Genomic DNA, 24,904 nt, shown 5'->3' on the forward strand with positions numbered 1-24,904 from the left:
AGGCTGCAGAACTCGCCTCTTGTTTGATCGCCCCGTTACCTCGGCTTCCCCCAGGTGATCGGTTTGGCTGATCGGCTGGACGCTGTAATATCCAGAGATTCCATGGATTTTAACAAGCACAGAACGTGTGGACAGACTCTTCAGTGACCCTTCATGCCCCACCAACCAGAGTGTGGTCTCAAAAGGTCTCACCTTTGCGCCAGTGCGTTGGGAGGAAACGGTTCCCCAGCAGTTCCTGGGTGTCTCGGGTTTCTGGAAACAGAGCCTGTGAGGGGGCTTATCAGCCCGTGTTTTATTGAAGGAGACCTCTCAGGGGGAGCCTGTGAAGGAGGGAGAGAAGCGGGACAGGGCAGGGAGGCCGGGTCAGCCTTGACCTGATGCGGCGTCGGGGAGCGTCAGTCCTGTAGCTCGGGTCACACCCAGCATCGTTGCTGCTTGTGTCGGGGGCCTGAGGGTTGTTACATCAGTCAGTCACGGGACACCCCCGGGGCACAGGGCCCAGCCTTCCAGGGGGCGATGCTGAGGACAGAGGCCCAGCTTGCACCCCAGGAGCCAGGGGACCCAGTACCAGCTGCCAGGGGAGATCCGGGCAGCACTAACAGTGGTGGCAGCTCGGGGAGAAGGAGGCTAACGCCCTGGAAAGGCTGCTGTGAGCGGCTGTGTGGAAGCCTCCACATCCGTCTCCTCATTTAATTCTTAAAACACACTGTAAACGCAGCGTTTTCCCCCCTTGGTGGGATTCAGGAAGTTTCGAAGGCCCGAGGAATAGGAGTAGAGCAGTTAGGATTTGAATCCAGGTCCCTCTTTCTTGGTTCTGTCCCCAAAGCCCCAGTTGTCTGCGCTCAGCCTTCCTGCTGAGTTGCTCCCTGCACCAGAGACCTGTGTTTCAACACATGGGTTCTCAGCCCCTGATGGGGGAACCATTGTATAGGAATCTCCCAGGAAGTTTTTCCAAAAGTCATCTTGAAGTCTTCAAGGCTCTCTTTCAGGCTTATTTGCTTTTATTTATGTGGTTCAAATCACCACCGTAGGTTCAAATCACCAGTTTGGGAGGTTGGTTATCAACAGGCAGGGGGAGGCTGAAGGCCTGATACGAAAGGAGAGACAGTTTCATCACAGCCATCAAAACAAAAACAGAAGCTAAGTCTTGGGCCATTCAGTGTAGAAAAACCAAAGCTTAACACTCTAGTTGCATCCAGAATTAGCTGGAATTCATTTGCTCATTTTTTCAACAGACTTTCTTTATTGAGTACCTGCCGTGTATCAGACACTGTGCTAGAGGAATAAGGGTCACTGAGACATGGTCCTTGTCCATAGAGCTTGCGTTGTAGAAACTTCTCAAGGAGGAACCAAGACGCACGAGCAGGCGTCTCCCCTGAGCAGCGTCCTTTATCACATTAACCTGACTGATAAACATACATAAACTGGTAAGCTCATGAAGGGATGCACAGCGTCATTGGTCATCAGGGAAATGAAAATTAAAACTAATGCAACACTACTGCACACTCACTAGAATGGCTCAAATTTAAAAGCTGACAATGCCAAGTGTTGACAAGGATGTGGAGCACCTGGAACTCTGACATACGACTGATGGAAACATACAAGGGTGCAGCCACACCGGAGGACAGTTTGGAGTGTCTTATACGGTAAACATACACTTAGCACATGACCCAGCCATGGCACTCGTAGGTGTTTTCCCCAAAGAACTGAAAATGTATGGTCACAAAAAGACATGCACATGAGTGTTCATAGCAGTTGTATTCATAATAGCCCCACATGGAAAAACGCAGCTCTCCATCAACTGGTCAACGGGTAAACGAACAGGAGCGCATACACGTAAGGGGCTGCTACCCAGCTCTTGAAGGAATGAACCTCCAAAACACACAACAGTGTGAACGGGTCTCAGAAACGTCATGCAGATGGAAGGAGCCCGACACCAGAGAGAACCTACTGTGTGATTCCATTTGTGTAAAATCCTAGAAAATGCAAACTAATCCTCAGAGGCAGGGAGCAGATCAGTGGTTACCCGGGCCCAGGTGGGTAAACTATACTTCAGTAAAGCTGATTTTTAAAGGGCACCTAGCAGCATGCCCGGCACACAGCAAATGCTCAATAAATGGCAGACTTAATGACGGACGTGTGCATGTGCCCACCAGGTGCCAGGGGCTCACCAGCCTCCCTCCCAAGATGCGCCCCTTCTCCTCTGTGGGCAGCGGTGAGGCGCAGAGACTCCCCGAGGTCCTCCCTCTGGGGCAGAAGCACCACCCCAACTCCCCTTTCTAGTGGACGAAGCTGCTTCCTCCCAGAAGCAATCGTGTTCTCATTTCCGTCTCAACATCCTTTGACTCCTGTTCAGGCTTCCCAAAGCCTGACCGCACCTCAGGCCCAGCTGAGTCAGGAAACCAGCCGGCTCCCCACGACCCTGCCCCACCCACCCATCCTTCTGGCCTGAAGGGAGGAAGCCACGCGTGGTTCTCATCACCGAATTACAGACTCGGCCTTCACTTGGGTTTCCGTTGGGTTTGGAGGCCCCTGCGAGGTGGGATCCACTAGGTCAGTTCTTGGGTTAGGTTTTGATCTGAGTTCAGAGCCCTTCACAAGATCAGCTCTGGTTAAAATCCAACAAAAGGAGATGGAAGGCGGGATAAGGACGACGACACGTTCGCAAAGAGCTCACCGTGGTCTGGGCTCTGCGTTCTCTGTCTGCTGAGATAAGCATGTGCCTCTTTCTTTTCCTCCTTAAGTCGGGATCTGATTTTTATTTCTGACCCTTCTGTCCTGGAACCGTGGGGACCACCCCCACCCCGACCTTCCGTAGCCACTGCCCCAACTCCTTGGGGACCCCGAGCCCCTCTCCTCCTCCATGGGTGCTTAACCTGGTAGGCAGCCTGGTGAGGGACCTTGTTTTTGACTACTTAGGGTAAAATACACGGGGCAGCAGAAGGTGTTTCAGCCGTGTTGAGCTGCGGTATCAGTAGGGTGAGTGAGCAGCTGGTGACGGAGGAACAGCCTTCGTGCTTCCTTATCCTCCTGCTCGGTCGCGGGAGCTGGTGGTGGGTCTGATGACAGCTGTCATTTTGAATTGCCGAAGAGCATAAATGCTGTCTCGAGATATCTGCACACTGTAATGGGCCGCAAAGTACCGACAGCTTTTGGTGATAAAGTCTAAGAAATTGCTAATATACCATGTGGTTTGCTGCCAACATTTGCATTAGAAGGAAATGCTGCATTTCAGTTAGAAGTCAGTTAAAAAAAAAGATGTATTCACATATCCCTGTTGACAGGCCCCCTAAATTCTATCCATAGACCCCTTGGTTAAGAACCCCTGGGACTAAGAGCAAGCTCTCGTACCTGCCGGGCCTTCCTACTGGTTCGCCACCACTCCCGCCAGCCACATACGTCACCTCCTACATGTAAAACAGCATTGTCACAAAGCATTTCAGACAGAAAGATGAATTGGGAAAAGTATAATGAACGTCTGCGTAGCTGTCACTCACCTAAGAAGTAAGCTGTTGCAAATGCATCTTGAAATCCCCTTTGGACTTCTCGCTGCTCGCGTCCGCATCCTGGCCCCTGCCTCGCCGGGGCAGCCGCTGCCTAGCACTGGCTGTCTGTGAGCCCAGGGCTTGTCGCTAGGGTTTTGCCACGAGTGCACACATCCAGAAACACCACGAAGCAGCAGCTGAGTGTTTTTGCGTTCGGTAGAAATGATTTCACACGGCGTGTAAGTCCTCGTGCAGCCTGCGCTCCTCCCTCAATGTGAACACGTGCGAGGTTTGTCCTCGTCAGTGTCTGAGGCTCTGGTTCGCCGACTTTCAAAGCTGCGTGGTATCCGTAGGTGTGACTACATCCCATTTCAGCTGGCTGTTCTCCTGTGGATGGACGTTTGGATTGTGTCCAGGCTTTTGATGATGACAGCGCCACGCAGAACAATCGTGGGTGTCTCCTGTAAGGCCAGTTTCTCTAGCAGTGGGATGGCCGGATAGTAGGGTATGCACACCCTTACTTTCTGTAGGTTCCACGTGTGCTCTGCGTGGTTGTACAGGTGGATCTACACTCTCCCCAGCAGGAGATGTGCGTTCCCATTGTTCTACTCCATCAACAATACTTGGTATTGTCTGTCTTGGTGTGGTCTGCAAGTCTGGTCGTGTGTCTGATTGTGGCTTTAATTTGCATTGCCCTGGTTACTGGTTGGAGTGATGCTAATGGTGTCCCCCTGAGATATCAGGTTCTAACTCCTGGAACCTGTGACTATTACCTTATATGGTAAAGTTTTTTGCAGATGTGATTAAGGATCTTGAGATGGGGAGATGACCTTGGATTATCCAAGTGGGCCCTAAATGCTATCACAAGTGTCCTTATAAGAGAGAGGCAGAGGGAGGTTAGACCTCTGTTTGTACCTCTTAATCTCCCTCAGCTATTTCTTTCCCTCCCCCTTCTCTCCTCCTCTCCCCTCACCACCTGTTTCTTTTCTGTATCTGACTCTGGTTCTATTTGGTTATGTTTGTTCATTTGTTTTGTTTTTTAGATTCCACATATAAGTAAAATCATACAGTATTTGTCTTTCTCTGACTTATTTCACTTAGCATAATGCTCTCTATGTCCATCCATGTTGCAAATGGCGATATTTCATTCTTTTTTATGGCTGAGTAGTATTCCACTGTGTACATATACCACATCTTCTTTATCCACTCATCTGTAGGTAGACACTTAGGTTGCTTCTACATCTTGCCTATTGTAAATAGTGCTGCATTGAACGTAGAAGTGCATATATCTTTTCAAATTAGTGTTTTTGTTTTCTTCGGATAAATACCCAGGAGTGGAATTGCTGACTCATGTGGTAGTTCTATTTTTAATTTTTTGGAGTCTTCGTACTGTCTTCCACAGTGGCTGCACCAATTTACATTCCCACCAGCAGTGCATTAGGGATCCCTTTTCTCCACATCCTCACCAACACTTGTTATTTGTGGGGTTTTTTATTTTTAACGATAGCCATTCTGACAGGTGTGAAGTGATATCTCACTTTAATTTGCATTTAGTGATGTTGAGCATCTTTTCATGTGCCTCTTGGCCATTGTATGTCTTCTTTGGAAAAATGTCTATTCAGGTCCTCTGCCCATTTTTTTAATCCAGTTTTGTTTTCGATGTTGAGTAGTATGACTTCTTTGTGTATGTTGGATATTAACCCCTCATCAGATGTATCATTTGCAAATGTCGTCTCCCGTTCAGTACGTGGCCTTTTTGTTTGGCTGATAGTTTCCTTCACTGTGAAAAAGCTTTTTAGTTTGATGTCATCCCATTTGTTATTTTTGCTTTTGCTCCGTGCTTGGTGGCCTGTTACAGTAGCCGCCACGTAAACTGTGGTCTCATTTTGGAAAAAAAAGAGAACCTCTAGCAAGCGGGATGACTGCTCCAGACTCCCTTGGTAGCCTCGACCGAGTCGTTAACCGCTCTGCATCTTGAGCTTCAAAATGGGTTTAGAGACGAGCTTATCTCTGACTCCCCTTTCAGCTCGTAGAAGTGTCCGATGACACTTGAGAAATCCAGAGGTGTCCACTTTCGCAGATTTCTACCTTGCTTTAAAAAAAATTGTGGTAAAATATACACAATATAAAATTTACCGTTTCAACCGTTTTAAAGTGTACAATTTGGTGGCATTTATTTCATTTGCAGTGTTATGCAACTGTCACTTCTTTCTAGTTCTGAAGCATTTCCATCGGCTAAAGGACTCCCTTAGCCGTGGGCAGTCACTCCCTACTCCTCTCTGACCCTAGTCTCTGGAAAACACTGATCCATTTCTATGGATTTGTCTATTCCACGTATTTTTTATAAATGGAATCATGTGACATGTGGACTTCAGTGTCTGTCTTATTTCGTTTAGTATAATATTTATGAGGTATAGTGTGTATACATATATATACAATCATATATTGATATATATTATCACATGTCAACATATGCTTGCTTGCATATGTATTATCAGGTATCAATACTTCATTCCTTTTTATGGCCGCTGAGTGACTTACTGTTGTGAGACCACACCACACTTTGTGTATCTACTCACCTGTTGTTGGACATTTGGGTATTTCCACCTTCCGCCTCCTGTAAATAGTGCTGCTCTGAGCAGTTAATGTACCAGTTTTTGTTTGAACATCCCTATAGTCAACTTACTGGTAAACTACTGAACTATTTTCTATGAAAGTTTCACCATGTGTATCTTTTTCGATCTTTCGTTTCCCCAATTAAAACAGAAATTCTTATTCATTCAGGCTGCCCATGTTCAGCGCTCTCTCTGTCTCTGTGAGCATCCTTCATTTATGCTTGCCCGGAGACTGCAGGAGTCACGTGCTGGGAACCATCTGTGTAGAGCTCCAGCACCTGCTCCCCATTTTGGGGGGGGGGAGCCCTCCACCCCCTGCAAAGAGAACTGTCAACTCCTGTTACCACTGACTCACAGGAGCATTGGGGGGTGGAGGGAGAGAACTGGGCCCTCCCTGTGACGTGGGGGGAGGCGAGCCTGGCCCCAGCCCCGGAGGGATTTGGAGATGAGGCACCTCCATGGATTCCTGCCATCAGGGCCCCTTACTCTCCAAGGCGCAGGTCCTGCCCCCACATGCTTCTGCAGGTGTGTGGTGAGTAGACGGTAACCTGGTAGCCAGTGGAAGAGGAAGTGTCCCTGCTGTCCAGGGTGGATGTCCTGACTCCGCTTTCCAGCTGCGCTTGGAGACAGGGCTGGTGCTTCAGAGATGGCTTAGTTTGGGTTCCCACCAAAATCAGAAACAAGGATTTGAGTACAAATAGATTGTTAGGGAGGCGATCTCAAAAAAAAAAAAAAAAAAAGAAGAAGAAGAAGAAGAAAGAGGATGCTAAGGAACTCATGTACAAAACAGAAACAGGCTCGCAGACATAGTAAACAATCTTATGGTTACCCGGAGGAAAGGGCTGGAAAGGGATGAATTTGGGAGTTTGAGATTTGCAAAGGTTAACCACTATATATAAAAATAGATAAAAAACCAGATTTCTTCTGTATAGCACAGGGAACTATATATTCAATATCTTGTAATAGCCTTTAATGAAAAAGAATACGAAAACGATTATATATATATACATGCATGACTGGGACATGATGCTGTATACCAGAAATTGACATTGTTAACTGACTGTATGTCAATAAAATTTTTTTTAAAAAGGAACACTTCCTAAACCATGAATCAAGCCCCGAACTCCCAAAAAAGAAACAGCAGTAGGGGATGTTACCATTGAGGACGACAAGGGCTCAGTTCCAGGGAGGACCCTCTGTGAGACAGTGTGGAGCCACTGACAGGAGAGGAAACTGGGGTGTTTATCCCCCAGCGCTCATCCCACATAGGTTGAGGGTCACTCCTGGGCTGAACCCCAGCATTTCTTGCCTGCCTCTGTAGAGGTCAAGCATCCCCCTGGGGCCAGGTGACACCCTCAGTTAGGGAGTCAGAGGAAACCACAGGCATGGATGCAAACTGTCCATGGAGCTCTCCAGGGTGGGGCCAGCACTGCTACAGAGAAGGGATGTGGAAGAAGAGTTTAGCAGACTTTGCTGAGAAGGAGTCAGGGTGTGTATCCTGGGCCTGGCTTAAGTAACCTCAATCTGTGGATGTTTCAACATCTCAACGTGTGAATGTCTTGCCGGGTTCCGTGGATGTCTCTACACAACAACATATGAAAAATCTCAACACCTGGATCTGAAGATGTTTCAACATGTCAACCTGTGAATGTCTCAATGTGGAATATCCTCACACCTCAACGTGCGAATGTCTCAACATCTCAACGTGCGAATGTCTCAGCATCTTAGCACGTGGATGTCAACCTGTGCACGTTTCAGCAGTCTGAACGTGCCATGTCTTAACATCTCAATGTGCAAATGTCTTGATGTCTCATTGTATGGTTGTCAACATAACAACACATGAATGTCACAACAGTATGGCTCGAAAAAGTTGAGTGAGCCATTATTTTCCTTCCAAGCTCAGTCCCTCAGGAGTCTAGTGAAATACTAGCACGCAGAAATTTTAACACTGGTGGAAATTCTGTTCTTATACAAATCAGCACTGGATCTTACAGGTGGAAGGCTATTTGGTCAGACTTTGTAACAGTCCAGTAGCTCTTCATTTCTATGGAGACCAGGCTGCTGGCAATATCCGTTCCTCCCAAATCCTTATTGGGGGAAGTGCCTCTCAGCCTCATGGAAAAGACAACCCCAGGGCTCACGCCTTTCCTTGAAAGTGGCTGTGAATTGCTGTCACAATCCCACCCAGATAACTGCAGATAAAATGAGGTCACAGATCAGAAACAGAACCTCTGGCACTTGTGAAGTGACAGCTGTCCTCCGGGGGAGAAGCAGGAAGACCTGTGGAAAGTAGAATCCCTCGGGAGTGAGGGTGGAATTGACTAGGGCAGGGTGCCAGGGAACCTTCCGGGGCAGTCGTAATGCTCGGCATCTGGATGGAGATTTGGGCTACAAAGTTGTGTTCGTTTGTCAAAACTCCGTGAATATTCACATAAGCTTGTGCATTTCATTGTAGGTGAAGTGTATCTCAATAGAAAAGCACCATAAACAAATATTGATTTGATATAGATGCTGAAGTACTCAGGGAGAAGCGTGCTGGTATCTGCAATGTAATTTTAAATGCATTTTTAAAAAGACAGATGGATAGATGTTGGAGGAGTGAATAGATGGGCACCTGGGAGGTAAAACAAGCATCTTCCGGTGTTATATTGCAATCAAGGTGGTGGGTAACATTTTTTAAACTTTTTGGCGTATTTGAAGATTTTTGTAATGAAATATTCTGGGAAAAAGTAGACTTGGAAAACTAACACGTCCAGCCATTTGGGGCTGCTTTACACACATGACAGACTTTGAGAACATTGCCCAATTGTATCTCATTTTCATGCCTCATATTCATTAATGTCCTGGATTATTTTTAGAAATCTTTAAATTCAGATCCATGTGTGTTTAAGACCGAAAAAAAAAAAAAAAGAATGTAATTACTTTTGGAAATTTTCCATTAAAAGTTTCTGCAAGGTCGATTCTTAATTAGGGGTAGCTATTAGTTACCTGGAATATCCCACTTAGGTGAAACCGCTTGTTCCCCGACAGCACGGGACCCGTGCGATGCCAGTGTAAGTAGCATTTCTGGTTAGTGGACAGTTGCATCATACCCTTGGACTTGGCTTCAGCATTTTCAGGGCACTTTGACATGTATCGTTTGAGGTTTTTAGGGGAGGGACTTCTAGGGTCGAGTCATCTGAGTCTGAATTCTCTCTAGATTGTCCGCTTGCTGGCTGTGTGACCCTGGGGATTAATGCTTTTATGTGACAGGTGCGAATGATGACACCGAAGATACAGGTTTCTTATAAGAAATCAAATAATGCAGGCAGAGCACATTAAAGAGCCTGACACATCATAGGCTCTTGGTCGGGCAGAGTTGTCGGCCTCGGTCCCTTTCACGAAGTCCCCGTGACATTTCCACGAAGCAGAGTCAACACCGTCTTGTGCATTTCCCAGAGAAGACGACTAGTGTTTGGAGACGCCGAGTTACCTGCAGACCCTCAACCACAGTGGACCCCTGAGGGGATGGAGGACTTAAACCAACGTCTCTTAGTCCCCTGCTGTTCCTACCTCAGCCAGTCTTGCCCCAGATCTGGTGAGATGACCAGGAAAACAGAAGGAAGGTGTAAAGACGAACTGAACTGGAATTCTCTTTGGTCTCAAGATGAACAGCGAATGATGTTGCCTCATACTGTTGACTGTCGCAAAGAATTCTGTTGAAAGTTATTAACATCCCCAGTGGAATGGTGGAAAGGCAGGCAGAAATGACTCAGCAGACTTGCAATGACCTTTAAAACAAAATGTTTAAACATTTGTGCCTCACACATGTGATCCAGGTAGCTTGATCTGGGACTCCAACTACCAATAATTCAAAGTCACACGGTTGGCACTAGCCGAGATCTTCCCATCCCCGTGAGTGTCCGAGGTGTGAGGACCTCTTCACTCCATCCTCACTGTGACCTTAACTCTGTCCCCCCAACCCCCTGCGCTTCCCACCTGGGACCAAGCAATGGTGAGGAAGCTGGGGGCACGGTTGGGAGCGCTGGTGTTTGCAGATGTTCAGGTACCTGCAGACTCCAGCCACACAGGTGTTCCATGGGGGCTCAAATGCTCATCTCTGAGACCACCGCTGTTTCTACTTCAGCCGGCGACAGCGGGTCAGTAGCACAGAAATGGCCTCCCAGAGGGCCCCGGGTCCTTCTCAGACGCCCTCTTCCTTTCTTCCCTTCCTTTGGCCAAGGCTGTGGAGCTTCGACACGCAGCAGTTGAAGGACGGCTACGCTGCTTGCCAGCCCATTCCCCCGGGACGCTGGCTTTGCCTCAGACCCAGTTGTCTTGGACAGTCTTCCGCCAAATGTCTCAGTTTTCATGGAGCGTTGTCCATCTTCTTAAATTCGTTATCCAGAATTGGCTACCAGCTTTATTTGCAGCATAAGGGAAGAAAAAAGTGTCCCCTGGAGAACAGTTTCAGCTGTCTGAGTGTCTACCAGTGCTGACAGGAGGGCCCCGGCGCCCGGCGGGCGTGCCTGCGTGTCTGGTGGGGACACCCGTGCGGGGCTCTCTGGGGCATCGCAGAGACCGTGGCGGGAACACAGTACAGTCAGACCAAGCCCGGGAGAGAAGCGATGGCCAAAGAACACACACCCTCGAGGGCTTTATTGTTTTTAGAGCATACTAGGGAGTTACAACAGACTGTTTGGAGCCTTAACAATGGCTTATTTTGTATTGGATTTTTTTTTTTTTTTTAAAAAGCAAAGGCTTTTTTCCTTTGTATGTTACACGTATGCCAGGAAAAACAGCTCCTGGAGAATGAAAACATCTTCGAGGGTCAGTTTGCAGCTTGAGAGGGGCCGCCGGGCCGGGCGGCGGGGATGGTTTTCTCCTGAGCGGTGAGTGTCCAGGGAGGACCAGATGCGAGCAGGCGGAGGGGCCGATGATGGAAGGCGCCCAGTCCTTAGTGCGGGCCCAGCGGGTCTTCAGTGGGAGCTGTGGGTGCAGTGATGACCTCACCCCTGGCCGGGAGGGACATGGGCTGCAGAGTAGCTGGTGTCCAAGCCCTAATGGGGAACAGGACTGGGCAGGGGGTGCCACGCACAGCTGACGTTCTGCAGCCTGGCCTGGTGTCCGCATCTCTGCAGCAGCTAACTTTCAAAGCACACGTTGCCTTAGCAACGCTCCCCTCCCAGACCCAGACCCCTGGTTTACTCTGGGCGGTGCTGTCATCTGCAGGGATGAGAACCTGCCAAGTCCAGGGCTACCGGGGAGTGGGTGGGAGGAGCAGTGGGAGCAGTGGAGGAAGAACGTTCCAGAAGCCCAGCTTGCTGTCTGCCCAGCGCTGTATCGAGCAGCCTCCCTGTGGACCACACAGGGGCTTGTGTTCATGGCCTCCTGAGAATGACACCCCCACCCGGCGTGCGGCTGTGCTGGTGCAGACACAAGCTCTCCCCCGGGGGGCCTCGCACTGGGCACCGTCAGCAAACGAGGGCAAGGCTGTGCCCCCGCCCCCCTTTGGCTTGACTTGTGTGGGAACCACAGGAATCATTCAAGCAGTGGTCTTTCTCAAGGAGCAGTTCCAGGACCCGGAGCCTCCATTCCCCCTGGGAGGGAGGGAGAAATGCGTATCCTCTGGCCCCACCGCAGAGGGACTGAGTCAGGAGCGCTGGGCGTGGGCCCAGGAATCTGGGTCTCCCCAGGCTCCCCAGATAAGCCTGATCGCAGGCCTGGTTCAGGCCCCGCAGATGGGGAGGGAACAGGACGGCTCCTTTAGAAAGTGTGATTCCACTGCGGGCATTTTTAAGTCCCTTTCACATTCCAGGTTCTGTCCATGGGCTCTGGTGGGGCTTCTGCATGGGAGGGCCTTTAAGAAGATTTGGGGCAGGATCTGGCAGGAACGGGGTACTGGGGGATTTCTTTTGAGCTGATACACAGAAAAGCCTAAGACTGCTTCTTACTGACAACGTTGTGCTGGTTTCAGGTGTACAACGTAGTGATTCAGTTATACATGTATGTATCTTTTTCAGATTCCTTTCCATTTTAGGTTATTACAAGCTTTTGAATATAGTTCCCTGTGCTCTACAGTAGGTCCTTGTTGTTTATCTATTTTGTAAATAGTAGTTGGTATCTTCTAATTCCAAACTCCTAATTTATCTGTCCCCTCTCTTTCCCCCCGGTAACTGTAAGTTTGTTTTCTATGTCTGTGAGTCTCTTTATGTTTTATAAATAAGTTCATTTGTGTCATTTTTTTAGATTCCACATATAAGTGATATCATATGATAGTTGTCTTTCTCTGTCTGACTTACTTCACTGAGTATGATGATCTCTAGGTCCATCCATGTTGCTGCAAATGGCACTATTTCATTCTTTTTTATGGCTGAGTAGTATTCTGTTGTATATATACCCCACATCTTCTTTATCTGCTCATCTATTGATGGACATTTAGGTTGCTTTCGTGTCTTGGCTTTTGTAAATAATGCTGCTATGAGCATTGGGGTGCATGTATCTTTTTGGCTTAACTTCCAGAATATGCAAACAGCTCATACAACTCAATAACAAAAAAACGAACGACCCAATCAAAAATGGGCAGAAGACCTAAACAGACATTTCTCCAGTGAAGACGTACAGATGGCCAGCAGGCACGTGAAAAGATGCTCAACGTCGCTAACCATCAAGTAAAAGCAAATCAAAGCTACAATGAGGCACCACCTCCCAGCAGTCAGAATGGCCATCATTAAAAAGTCCACAAACGATGAATGCTGGAGGGGCTGTGGAGCAAAGGGAGCCCTCCCGCACTGCTGGTGGGGATGCAGTTTGGTGCAGCCACTGTGGAGGACAGTATGGAGATTCCTTAAAGAACTACACATAGACCTACCATGTGATCCCGCAGTCCCACTCCTGGGCACACATCCAGAGAAATCCCCAATTTGAGCAGTAATGCCTCTCTAGTGACGCTTTGTTGACGCTTGACGTCAGAGTGAGAAGACGGCCATGCTTCATTCAAATGCTGGTCTTGGAAAGCCTGGTGTATGGTGGGTAGCGCTGGCGCCCCGCCCCCAGCCCCTCCTCAAGGCCCCGCAGTGGGCCCAGCCCGCAGCAAAGGCTGCCTGTGCTGTGGCTTAGGACCCACCTGTGAAGATGAAAATCAGATCCTTTTTTTTTTCCCTTCTGACTTTCCCTGTGGGTCCAGGTATTACTTATTATTCGGTTTTGCTCCCTGCCTCCAGGTGAGGCGTGTATTTAAGCCCATTCAAACTTTGCAAGTCTTAAAAACAATTCTCTCTCTGCTCACCCCTTCCAGGTTTGGCAGGGGCTTCCTTCAAACAGGAAATCCATCTCCTTCTACCTGTCCAACCCTCCTGACTAACTCATACCGTGATCTGTTCTTACTTTTTCAAACTGCAAGTTGACAAGGTCATTGTGTGTGTGTGTGTGTGTGTGTGTGTGTGTGTGTGTGTGTCGGGTGGGGGCGTCTTGTTTCCCCCTTCCACTGCCAAGGGTCCTGATTTTCAGCGCGGAAGCTTAACTTCTTCAAAGGCAAAGCAGTCATCACGGCCCCTCGTGAACAGTCACGCCTCCTGTGAGTTCGTCTTCATCTAATTGTCCCTACGTTATCCCAGCCTTCTGGAAGTGGAAGTTACTCGGACTATTTTAAGAGCAAATTTACATACCGCAAGCTCATGGCACACACTTAAGGTGATAATTATCTCCAACGTGAATTACTTTCATACTGAAAGGAGACCCCTGGAGGTTTTCCTTTTCCTGTAGTTCCTTCATTTTAATAGGTTTTTGAGTGTGGTTGTGGGTTCCAGTCTCTCTTCGCTTCCTGCCTCCCCACCCATCCCTAATGACTTTCCTCTATCTTCCAAAACCCATGGGAGTAATCAACTGTCCAGCTCTGGAGGGGCCCCCCTAACCACGCCCATCTTTTCATGAGACCCTGAATAATAATGAGGGGGAATGAAAAGTGTCACAGAAAGACCTTGGGCTACCATCGAACCGACTTCATTAAAAGTTAAGGGGAAAAATGGGAACCAGCAGTGGGGCCCTGTGCTGAAGTGAACGCTCCGGCTTGCTGAGGAGTGGAGAGTGGGAGGTATTTGGGAGGGGAAAGGTCCATAGAAGAATGTTAAAGGTCACTTGCCTTGTCTCCCCCACCTCCGCCCCAGGTGTACACACTGCACCCACCACCAGGGCTGTGAATGGAGACGGTGCTCTCTCAAGTCCTGGCGTGGCTGTGACCCCAGGTCCCTGTCCTCTGAGCCCACTGGCCAGCTGGCCGTCCAGGAGAACTCCCTCCCTTCTCTGCACTGTTTATCAGAAGGAGGACACTTGCCACGTGTGTCTGCTGAGCACTTGAGGTGTGGCTAGTGCCCCTGACTAGCTACGCTTTGGCTTTTATTTAATTCTGTTTAGTTCCCTTTTCAGTGGCCGCGTGGGGTGGGTGGTGGCCACGCGGGGCCGTGCAGAGCTGGAGGGAAGACGGCGCCGGTGCCCGCGCAGTGCAGGTCTCCCTCAGCCGCCAGGTCATTCCTCTGGACGGTGGCCCCAAAGAGCAGCCTGGCTCCCCAAAGAGGAGTTCCCCCCGATTTATTAAGTCTGGAAGCTGAGAAAGGAAAAGCCATGATTCTGCAAAGAAATTGAGATAATTGAGGCTTGAAATTTTCACTGAGGTGAAACAGAACCTTCCTTCATTATTAAATAGACTTGGAATGAAAGCAGACACTAAATGGAAAGGCCTCTTTTTTTTTTTTAACCCTTCTTCATCCACTGGGGACCATTTGTAAAAACTCTTGGGGTATCCAAGGGCTGTTTGTCTCTTTTTGGGGGTTGCCTAGGAAAAGTTTTCGGTGGAACAAACAGTTGTCTGATTAGATGCCCAGGTCCTCAGACTGGCTGGCCTGCCTCACTTCTGTTTTACCCCCTGCTCAGCCACGCCTCACCTGGGAAGAGGGGAGAAGGCAGGAGTGAGAACCAGCTGACTCTGCCTTTGTGGGCCGCGATAGGGAGAGGGTCTGGTGGGAGGTGCGAGAAGCATCCCCAAGTCTGGAAGGTCCCAGGCAGCCCTGGGCCCAGTGCTGTTTGGCGTTGGTGTGTTTACGGTGTTTGAGAAAGCCGTTCTGTTTTGGATGTTCCTATAATGGACCAGCATCCATCATCCCTGGACGTCTGCTGAGTAACGGGCTCTGTGTTTCACGCTGTGAGATTCAGAAGGAGCGTTGTATTACCACGGCCCGTGGCATCCATTGTAGAGTAGGAAAGCTAAAAAAGAGACTCTTGGAAGAAATGGTGGAAAAGGTAACTATCTGAGTGTTAATTTTTTGGTAACGAATAAGAATGTAAGTGTGTGTGTGTGTGTATGTGTGTACATTTAGCTAACGCATGGGTGGCATGGGTGGCAGTCAGTGGGACAAAAACATTGTTACAGGGAGAGGTTAGGTTCCTTCTGAACTGAGAACCGTCTTTGCTGGTGTCTGTACTGAGAACAGTCCAGGAAGTGGTGACGATGAATGCTGACGGACAAGGTCCATCCAGAGAGAAAAACAAGACAGAGTTAAAAGTAGCCAGCCAGGGTCCAGAGACTGTCCTGGGAGCCTGGCACCCCTGCTCGCCTGTCCCTCCCCTTTGGCCGGGGTCTCCGCCAGCGGTACTCGCAGCCTGGCTCTGGCTGCGGGCCCGCTGTGCGCCCTCTGTTCACACCATTGGCGGCTCCTCCAGCCGTGGCCGCCGCACCCCCCAGCCCTCCTCCTGAGTGCTGAGTGGGTGCCGCCCCCTGCCCTCTGCAGTTCCAGGCCCACTGCTTCGCCTCACTCCCTGGTGAAGCGGCTGTGACAGCCCCCTGGCCCCAGGACCCAACAGTGTAGCCAAAGCGTGCTTTTTTGAAAGAAGAGCGTTTAATGAAAGTTAAATCTAATTTGAAACAAACCTGGGGCCCATGGTCTCTCAGCGCCCAGGAATCGCTCAGGCCAGACGTGTCAGAGGGGCCCGGCAGCTGGCTTTGGGAGGAGCTCTCGCTGGCTCAAGCTGGGGCAGTTTGAAATCAAAATAGATAGTGACAGTAACAGGTTCTAATCCATAGAATAAAGCGAGAACCTGTGAGTCCACATTTGAACACATGAACGGGTGAGTGAATGAATGAATGAGTTGGAAATAACTCTCCTTTGAGTAGGACGAATTCGCAAAGTCACCATCTGGCCACCATCACAGGCGTTTCAAGCAAGAACTGTCAGCAATGCTGTAGCTAGGGGCTAAGTGCCTGATACACAGGACGCTGACACAGTCTCGAACAATATTCCCTTGGGGTACTCATTAACGGCAAAGAAAAAACCGGTAACCTGACAGCGGTGGCCTGGCTGGCCCTGCCCTGGCCCAGCGCAGCGGAGGGGGGAGCTGGCAGCGAGCCTCCTGCTGGGACGCCCTGGGAAGGACACACAGCACTTCTAGAGTAGTCTTGTCCAGAGGCATCGTCAGGCAAACCCAAACTCAGGGGCATTCTACAAAATCTGCCCGGCAAGGGCGTGAACGCGAAACGGCAGAGCAGCCGTCCCAGCTTGCCAGGAGACTGAGGAAGTGGGACAGGTACGTGCAGTGTGTGCTTCTTGATTGAGTCCCAGGCAGAAAGGCTTCCTCTTCCTGTGAGACATGAGTGAGACGCTGAGCAAAATGAATAAGGTCTGTAGATTCAGTAATAGTATTGTTAGCATTGTTAATTTCCATGTTTTGACAACTTTGCGGTACTCGTAGAAGTGAATGTCCTTGTTTTTAGGAAGCACACTGTACAACGTAGGTGTAGAGGGCAAGGTGCCTGCATTCGACTGCAAAGGGGTCAAGGGGACTGCCTGTGGTGACAGTGCTCTGTCCCTTCATTGAATTGTGGGTCACCAGGTGTCTACGTGTGTTGACAGGGACTGAACTGTACACTGAACACCTGTGCATTTTCCCACGTGTAAGTTGTGCCTCGCTGAAAATTAAATCAGAGAAAATGAAACACTTTTTTTAAAAGGCAATTCCAAAATCGTTTAGTGGGTAAAGCCGTTGAGGTGAGTGTAAATCTTTCCAAAGTGGCTACGTTGAAATTCCAGAGTTGTCCCTGATCCAAGCATAATTCTTAAAATTATTCACTATTTCATGGTCATCTGTAATTTCTCGTCTTAGCATTTAGCTTCATGTGGTGCACAGTGAATATTCTCCAGCTGTTCGATGATGCTGTCTTGGGCGCTTCATCCTGTTTGAGACCTGGCGGACAGGAGAGATGTATGTTTCCAGGGGAGGAGCAGAAAGCCACCCCCAGGGCAGAACTTTCCAGGCACTGACAACCTCAGTGGAAACACCTTCCGCCCTAGGAGATGCCCCTGCCCCTACCAGGCCAGCTGCAGGGTGGTGAGCCTGTGGTTTGGAGCCTGACAGTCTACTTATTGCAGTTTCCTTTTAAGGGACCCCAGCCAGCTCCCTGCCTTGATTGCGAAGGTTGGAGAGTGTATTTGTTGCTTTTTAAGTCACCCTCCTGTGCCAGGAAGCTTCAGGATGTTGTTGTAATCCTTCCACCTCCAAATCAGATGGAGTAAAAATTTCATGCCAGCCTCGCCCAGCAGGAGGACGGGGAGAGTGAACGTGGAATCGGGCTCTGAGCCAAGAGCAGGGCTCGGGTTGGGGGAGCAAAGTCGGGGTCTCACCTGCACAGCATCTCATGTCAGACAGGAACCAGCTCCCACATCCAGACAGCACTTGGCCACCAGGAGCCTGGCAGGGGGCCCTGTCCTCGTCCATCACATGCTTGGGTTGCCTGGGCAGCATTTCGACACTTATTGTGGATAAAGACACAGTAAAGATTAGAGATACCTAATGACTACAACCGGGGCTTTCTTCCCTCTTTCCCAGGCTCTGGCTGGTACACCATAGGCCTGTCTTGGTGTGGGTTCCCAGCAGCAGACCTGAGCGAGGACTTGAGTGTGAGTCCTCAATTTGGGAGGGGACCCAGGGAAGGGAAGGAAGCCATGGTGGTGACTCACCTGCTGGGGGATTCTGGAAGGTGGTGGAGAGCCTGCACTCAGCAGGTTCTCACCCCTGAGGGTGGGAGCTGGGGTACATATACGCCAGCTCCCACTAGTCGTTGGTTGAGGGCTGCAGGGAGGAGAGTGTGTTCATTCCTGGTGTGTCACTACAGCCATCACATATTTCGGCACAGGGATGTTGATGGAGGTCATGGAAGTTGAGCAGGCGGGGATGGAAATGTTAAGACTGAGGAGGTGTGGGGAGGGCACCACTGTGTCTGCCGGGCTGCCTTTCAAGGGCCAGACTGACTGGAACGGACTCGGAGAGTTTTGAAAGGAAAAGAGCATTATGGACGGGGCTCTGAGCCAGATCTTGGAATCGGATCACTCCTCCCTGGCTGCCAGTGGCTGGACAGTGGCTTAGAAAGGTGGTGGGAGGAGAGAGGGACAGGAGTCTCCAGTCAGTTCCTTTAAGGGGCCTAGGCCTTCTGGGCACCTGCCATTGGCAATCACCCCCCTCAGCCCCCAAAGTGTGAGGCAGGCATCCTGATGACATCCCCTCCACACAGACAAAAGCTTCACCCTGCTTTTGAGTGATCGATTTCCCTACCCTCACGGGTGGGACCCTAGACCCAGTTCTCACCCCACGTCTGGAACCCCAGCCACGTGACACTGAGCCAAGTCCGTGACTCTGCATCTGAAATCCCTCCTGTGCTGCAGTTGTATTTGCTTGGCATCTCCTACTTCAGGGAAGAGGCAGAGATTGAGGGCAGGCAGGAGAGGGAATAGACGACGACTGTAAAAGGACCCAGGAGAGGGCGGGTACCACGACCCACATCGTGCCCAGCCATGGCAGCCCTCTGAGGATGAGGGATGCTCTTGGAAGAAGAAGAGCAAATTGAAAACAAAAACCAAAAAAGGGCCTATATGGGAATAAAGGCTGTGGCCTCATTGCACAACCTGGGGGCAGATCTAGTGACGTTGTTTGTATGTTTGTAATGAATATGGTGAAACAAAAAAGGGAACAAATGAACAGACAGACAAACCCAGACTTCCACCCCTGAGAAGCTTCCTGTCTGTTTACCAGCAGTGGGTTCTCCTGGAACGGGAAAACCGGTGCTCCTTTGTCTGAGCCCCGCTGGCCTCCTGCTGTAAAAGCATCTCTTAGACCCCGAAGGACAGACCCCAGGGAGAGACAGTGGAGGCAAGGCTTTTGCGCTGCGAGCTCACCACCATTGAGCAGAGGATTCAGGAACAACCAGCAAATTCCTGCCTTTCCAGATCAAAACTGCAATGAGATGTCACCTCACACCAGCCAGAATGGCCATAACTAGAAAGTCTACAAATGATAGATGCCAGAGAAGGTGTGGAGAAAGGGGAGCCCTCCTACACTGTTGGTGGGAATGTAAATTGGTGCAGCCACTATGGAAAACAGTATGAAGGTTCCTTAAACTAAAAATAGACTTACCATGTGATCTAGCAATCCCACTCCTGGGCATGTTCCTGGAGAAAAATAAAATTCAATAAGACACATGCACCCCAATGTTCACAGCAGCACTATTTACAACAGCCAAGACATGGAAACAGCCTAAATGTCCATCAACAGATGACTGGATGAAGAAGATGTGGGGGATGATATACATACATACACACACAATGGAATACTACTCAGCCATAAAAAAGAATGAAATAATGCCATTTGCAGCAACAAGGAATGGCCCTGGGGATCATCATTCTAAGTGAAATGGGCCAGAAAGAGAAAGAAAATGCCCTGTAATATCAGTTATGTGTAGAATCTAAAACAAAAAAAGGACACAAGTGAACTACTTATTATTTATAACTTAGATGATTGATTTCTTGAACATGTGTGAGCACATGTGACTGCCCTTTATGATTGGATTACCGCCTTCTGCTGATTCTTATTTTGTAGTTGGCTTTATTCCTTTGATAACTATGTAAGTTTAAAAAGCCAAAGCTCTAATCTGTTCTTAGAAACAATAATTAGTACCTATATGTAAACTAAAAAATGTGCAGTACGCTGTGTGTATGCATTTACATGCGATATAATGTGTATGTGCAGTCGAACTGTAATAATTCTACCTAATAAAACTGACAAAGGGGGAAAAAAGCATGGATCTGGGGGGGGGGGAAGTTTCTGCCTTTCTCTAGGACAGCCAGAATCACGGATTTAATCAGGTGGCATCAGAGGGCAAATATTTGGACCTGCCTGTGGAAAGTTCTTCTGCTCCACCATTTCCGGTGGTGGCCCCGGGGCTGGTTGGGACCACAAGGGAAATGAATTACACAGAGAGGACACATGCCTGACTTAGTTCCCCAAAAAAGAAAGCAGGGTGGGGGGGTGGGTGAGAGTGAGAGAGAGAGACCCTTCAGCTTTGTGATTTTTTTGTTGCTTTGCACTAAAGGGAGCTCTTGGCACTTGGCTCGTCGGGAGCCTACGATGGGCTCCCTGCCCGTGTCCCACTTTGTCTTTTCAAACGGATGCTGTTTGGTCTGGTTTTTGTTTGCTGCTGGTGTTTAGTTCCTGAGAGAGGATCTGGCTTAGACAAGCGAATTTCTCCCTCAGCAAACCCCAAAGGGAATCGAGCCAGAAGCAGAGGCCTCACATGGGGGCCCCTCTGGGTCCTGCCAGCATCAGCCCCACCATCACCTCCTCTGCAGAGGCCGGGCTGGGGCTGGGCGGGGCTCTTCCTGAACCTGGCTGGGCGGTTGGGTGGGCAGCTGGTGGTCTGGAAGGAGCAGGGCACTCTCTCAGTTTATGGCATCAGAAGTTCAGAAAACTAGAGGGGAATGGAGCTCAGAGGAAGAGGAAGGCCAGACTCCGGCTCCTCAGAGAAGGGGCCAGGCCCTGGAGGGAACTCGGGCTCATGACCCTCATCTCCAGTTCACCATGTGACTAGAGAAATCTGGCCCTTGTTTCCTCACTGGAAGAACAAGAGCATGGTGCAGTGTGACCTCTAAGCCCCAAAAGGGGAACCAGGGGGAAGAGAGACAAAAGCTGGGGGCACAGGCAGAGGGCCTGGGCTGGGTGTGCTGGCCGCCTGGAGCGGGGCACTTACTGCACAGAACCCCGGTGGGTCTCCCTTGCATCTTCCCTGGGTCCTGGACGCATCTCACAGGGCCCTGGGGAGACCACCACTGATGCCATGAGGACTTCTCAGCCCACTTGCCTCCACGGGGTTGTCCTCCTGTGCTTCGTGGAGTATGTGAAGCTAGTAAACTCAGACTGCCTTCTGGGCTCTCAGATCTATTGGAAAGTTTGAGGACAGAGAATAGAATGACTTCTTAGGCTAAAGCAAACATGGGTAAATTACACTTGTGTAAAATGTACTTGAATTTTAAAGATGATGCTTTAACAATAATGATGATTCCATGCCTGCCTTTAAACTGCTGTTCGGCAGGAGCCCGGCCCCTGGTCTACCTGTTCTTCAGCCCTCTGGTCAGGGGCACCTGGGTGGAACGTGAGAGACGGCCCCTTTCTCCGGGTCCTGGGCATCAGAACAGCCCACAGGCACCCAAGCACTTGGCACTGCAGCCCATCCCCAGTGCGGTGCCTTTTCTGTGTCATTTGTGTCTCGGATGGTAGTTCCTGATTCTTGAGGGACATTCCCTGTGTGGAAGGTCTGATTATAACCACCTTGAATTCTGATACAGATTTTGCACAGATTTGAGGACACTTGGGGTCCCCTTTATGCCCACCCAAGAGACCCCTATTTTGTGCTCCTAGGTTAAGAAGACTCTGTCTGGAGGGATGTGGGTGAGGGGGGAGACTGGGTGGAGGAAGGGCTTTAGCTGCAGCTGGGTATCTGGTGTGACGTGGGTGGGCTTCTGGATTTGGAGACAGTGTGAGCCTCTTGGAGGTGTGAGGGTGGGATGGGCAGGGAGGAGTGTGTGTCTGTGTGCGGCAACCAGATCCCAGTTAGGGTTAATCGCAGCTTCTTTCAGGCTCTTCTTGAATGGGCCGAATACTTGGCTTAAGTTGTGAGGACTCCTTATCTACGTGCTTGTTACCTAGCTACGTTCAGCGTTCACACCATCCTTTCCTAGGGTAGCGTGGGTGCTTGGATGCTGAAATGTCTTTGCTCAAGGACCTGATTACAAGGGGCTTCTGACCGGGGACATGGAGAGTGATGGTTTACCCCGTGGAGGGCAAAGCAGGAGGCCCAATCATGCTTCAAATTTAGGAATGTCACCTAGTTTCTCTGCTCCCCTGACCCCAGAACATCACTCAGATGTCATCCTGGGGTGGGCTGACAGGAAGCAGGGTGGGCTGCTGACCCTTCTGCTACTCAAGTTGCCTTTTCTTTCCAGTTTTCACCAGTAACCCTAACTTTGTTAAAATAAGGAGGCATTTCCTCTGAGCCGGGATGCCAGAGGGGCAGACTGGATTCATGCTCCTGAAAATTAGGCAGAGTGCCTGCTCCCCTGCACATTCAGACATGCGGGGTCCTGGATTTTTGAATGAGCCTCCCCTGGATGCTCAGTGTTGGATGTGGGGCAACAAAGCCTGCCCCCTTTCCTGCCTCTTCCAGAGCCCTGGGCACATGGTGGGCTCCCAGCCACCCCTGCAGACTTGGGAGAGCTAATGACTTGGCAGGGCTTATGATTTGCACAGCTCTTCACAGGCATCATCTGACTTAATTGTCACCATGAGTGTGGGGGTGGGCATGATGGTTTTCCAGATGGGGAGCATAGGTGTGGGTCAGGGAAGTTCAGGAATATGTTTCGAGTTCCAGCTCTGAGCAGCAGCAGGACACGGAGGGATTCAGAGACTGTCTTGGCCCCACCCATCTCCCTTCCCCACACCTATCTGGGCACCTGCAGTCTTTGCCTGAGGCTCTCCTTGGCCGCCTGAGTGTGCTTTGCCTGCCTCTGTGGTAGCCCAGAAGTCAGAGGAATGACTGCTTCCAGGGCAGCCGATAGCCTCTGACAGGTGGGAGATGGTGTACAAGTACCCCAGCTCCCTCACCCCGGGTCTACGCGTTTTCCCAGAACTCTCTTGGCGCTGGGCTTAGGCGCCATTTACCCTCAGGGACAACTGGCTTAACAACACATGCTTCAGTCTTCCCTTCCTGGGGTCACTTCCCCCTCTCCTGCTGGCACAAACCCACCTCACAAATTAGTCACTTCCACCCGAATCCTTGTGTTGGAGTCTGCTTCTAAGACTTGGATTCTTGGGCCCCAAATCCTGGCTTTTCCCACCCAAGCAGCAAGGCCCCCCCCATTTCCTTCTGGGTGTAAAGTCTTACCACACTCCTCAGAGGGAAGTCAAGCTGCCTTCCCAGGCTGAGAACAGCCCGTCTTAATAATCCTGTGGTGTGTGGCATGCAGTTAACGCGGCTGGATTTTCTTTCTTTTAATCTGAAGAAAAAGGAAACTGACTTTCTTGCCATGTGCCTCACCCACCTCCCAGACCAGCACTGCTTCTTACCCATAAGGGGAAGTTGGGGAGGGCAGAGACCCCGGAGGAGGCCCCGCTGCCGGAGCTTCTGGCCTTGGAAGGCAGGTTGGGCCAGAGAGGTTGCAGCGTTTATCAGGTGGCCGCATCTGCTCTGCACGTGGCCTCACGGCATGTGATGCGGGAAGCCCCCTATGGGACTCGGCAGCAGAGGTCGTAAATCATGGGACGTGTGCTGCAGCCACCTCGGCCCTGTGGCCTGGAAATGGAGCCATCTGTCAAACCAGGAGGCCCCGCTGCCGGCCCTCACTCCCCTGGGCTGTGTCTTGGCAAAGAGAGGGGGCCCTCCTGAGGCTCCTGAAGTGGGGCTGGGCCTCTGCACCTCCTTTGAACACCCCTGAAAATCAGAGAAGCTGAGAAAAGCCTGTGAAAGTTTCCTAAGGTTTTTTTTTTTCCCCTACATTTGGCAAAGATGAACTAGGATTTGCCCAGGGAGCGGGGAGGGACATTTTAAGTAGAGCAATGTCTCCAAAATGCTTAGGCCTGATCAGAAGCTTCTCTTGTGTGTCCTGAAAGAGAGTGAGATCAAGAGAGGGAGCTGAGGACGGCCTGGCTGTCTTATTTAACACTGATGGGTAAAGTGGGATCGCTCCATCCCAAGGCAAGACGCGTGTGTGCGCGCGTGTGAAAATGCAAAACTGGAAGAAAACATACGAGAGTGAAGGTGAGGAGACAGCGTGAAACACCTTGTCTGCCCCAGCTTCTGTTTTCTGTGATGTAATTTTGTTTCTCACTGTGTTTGTTATTCATAAATGCCAGTGTGGGAAACAGCGTTTGAGGGGCGAGGTACCATATCCAACAAGAAACCAGAAAGGAAAAGGGGACACGGAGGACTGTCTGTCCAAGAGCGCTTCCTGCGGGTTTCCGGGTGAGCGGCCGTGCCGGCAAGGCGAGGGAGGGGGCGCGGTGGAGCAGGCGTGCGCGCTGAGCCCCCGCTCTGTCTGCGCATCCTCAGCGCGGGTAGTTGTGCGTCTGCTCTTGTTCCAGCCTTGCCGGGAGGCTGGCCCCCATCGTTATTACACTCTCCGCCAGGAACAAGCCGAGGGAAAGAGTATTCCCAGAACCAGAGCCTTCCAGGTTTCCTGAAAGATCGTTGCCTCTTTTTCCTGGTCGCTCCGGGTGCAGCAGAGATGCTTGGAGGTCCACCCTGGCCCTTTAAGCACAGCTTCTAGCTGACTCGACTTCTTTGAGAGTAAACTTCCCTCCTGGTCCAGTCGTATTCATGGCTGACTTGGCCATGAGACAGAGGCCCCTGTGTTCCTAATTATTTCTGGATGAAAAGTCCTGGAGGCAAGTGGAGATTCAGGGCGAGCGCGGAAGGCCAGGTGGAGCAGGCACCAGTGTGCAGGGGATTGGAGGAAT

General features: G+C 50.3%; 1 protein-coding gene and 1 long non-coding RNA gene across 5 annotated transcripts in view; one reads left to right on the plus strand and one right to left on the minus strand.

Annotated features, from left to right (window-relative positions):
* The window catches only part of SLC24A3 (solute carrier family 24 member 3), a 427,850-nt gene that overhangs the window by 122,301 nt on the left and 280,645 nt on the right, over positions 1–24,904 (plus strand). The window contains exon 1 of one of the 3 annotated variants that reach the window (XM_064475913.1): positions 16,636–16,654. The exons of the other annotated variants lie outside the window; for them this stretch is intronic. The gene's annotated coding sequence lies outside the window, so the exon portion shown is untranslated. Of the gene's footprint in view, positions 1–16,635; positions 16,655–24,904 lie in introns of those variants that run through there. 3 annotated transcript variants of the gene reach the window in all.
* On the minus strand, positions 15,953–19,608 carry LOC135318537 (uncharacterized). 2 transcript variants are annotated; one of them, XR_010376684.1, is made up of 3 exons: positions 19,535–19,608; positions 17,749–17,876; positions 15,953–17,311 (listed from the first exon to the last, which is right to left on the minus strand). It is a non-coding gene; the product is annotated as an uncharacterized LOC135318537 (long non-coding RNA). The 2 variants fall into 2 exon arrangements; XR_010376685.1 differs by lacking the exon at positions 19,535–19,608 and adding an exon at positions 18,085–18,699.

This window comes from Camelus dromedarius, chromosome 18 (assembly GCF_036321535.1).
Source record: "Camelus dromedarius isolate mCamDro1 chromosome 18, mCamDro1.pat, whole genome shotgun sequence".
Lineage (NCBI taxonomy): Eukaryota > Metazoa > Chordata > Mammalia > Artiodactyla > Camelidae > Camelus > Camelus dromedarius.